The sequence below is a fragment of the Schistocerca nitens genome, chromosome 2 (genome assembly GCF_023898315.1).
Source record: "Schistocerca nitens isolate TAMUIC-IGC-003100 chromosome 2, iqSchNite1.1, whole genome shotgun sequence".
NCBI classification, from domain to species: domain Eukaryota; kingdom Metazoa; phylum Arthropoda; class Insecta; order Orthoptera; family Acrididae; genus Schistocerca; species Schistocerca nitens.
In genome coordinates, this window is record NC_064615.1 from 523,927,434 (window position 1) to 523,928,193 (window position 760).

General features: G+C 51.2%; 1 pseudogene; it reads right to left on the bottom strand.

The window, feature by feature from the left end:
- Window positions 1-266: 266 nt before the first annotated feature.
- On the bottom strand, window positions 267-384 carry LOC126238201 (5S ribosomal RNA; annotated as a pseudogene).
- Between the last annotated feature and the right edge of the window lie 376 nt (window positions 385-760).

Consider the following 760-nt stretch of genomic DNA (forward strand, 5'->3'; position numbering starts at 1 on the left):
GGAAACAGACTCGTTCTGGTCAAAGACGTTGGTTGCTGTTGGTAACAGCAAAACTCTCGCCGTCCGAACAGGCCTTGAAAGGCCCAACGGTACCGACCGGCCGCCGTGTCATCCTCAGCCCACAGGCGTCACTGGATGAGGATATGGAGGTGTATGTGGTCAGCACACAACTCTCCCGGCCGTATGTCAGTTTACGAGACCGGAGCCGCTACTTCTCAATCAAGTAGCTCCTCAGTTTGCCTCACATGGGCTGAGTGCTCCCCACCTGGCAACAGCGCTCAGCAGACCGGATGGTCACCCTCCCAAGTTCTAGCCCAACCCGACAGCGCTTAACTTCGGTGATCTGACGGGAACCGGTGTTAGCACTGCGGCAAGGCCGTTGGCTGTTGGCAACAGTGAAGTCCACTTTACTCTTCGCCCTCAAGCTTGCATTCAATATTGCTCGGTTCTACTTTCCACTGAGTGCAGTGGAAGAGTTGCACTGCAACGCTATCTCGAGTTGTTTCCGCAACGGCGGGAACCACATCATACTTTCACAAGGATTATAATGTGAATAAAGCAGCCAGCCACACGTATGGTACAAAAATTTTATTCACATTTCACATTATCCTTTTTATCGTCAGATCAGATGGTTCATACCTTTTTTTTGGGGATGGCGGTGGGGGGGTGGGGTGGGGGAGGGGGACCTCACTTTGTGCTTGTTAATTGTTTGTTGCTATGGAGTATGTTCCTGAGCACCTAATCTGTAAGATATTTCTCT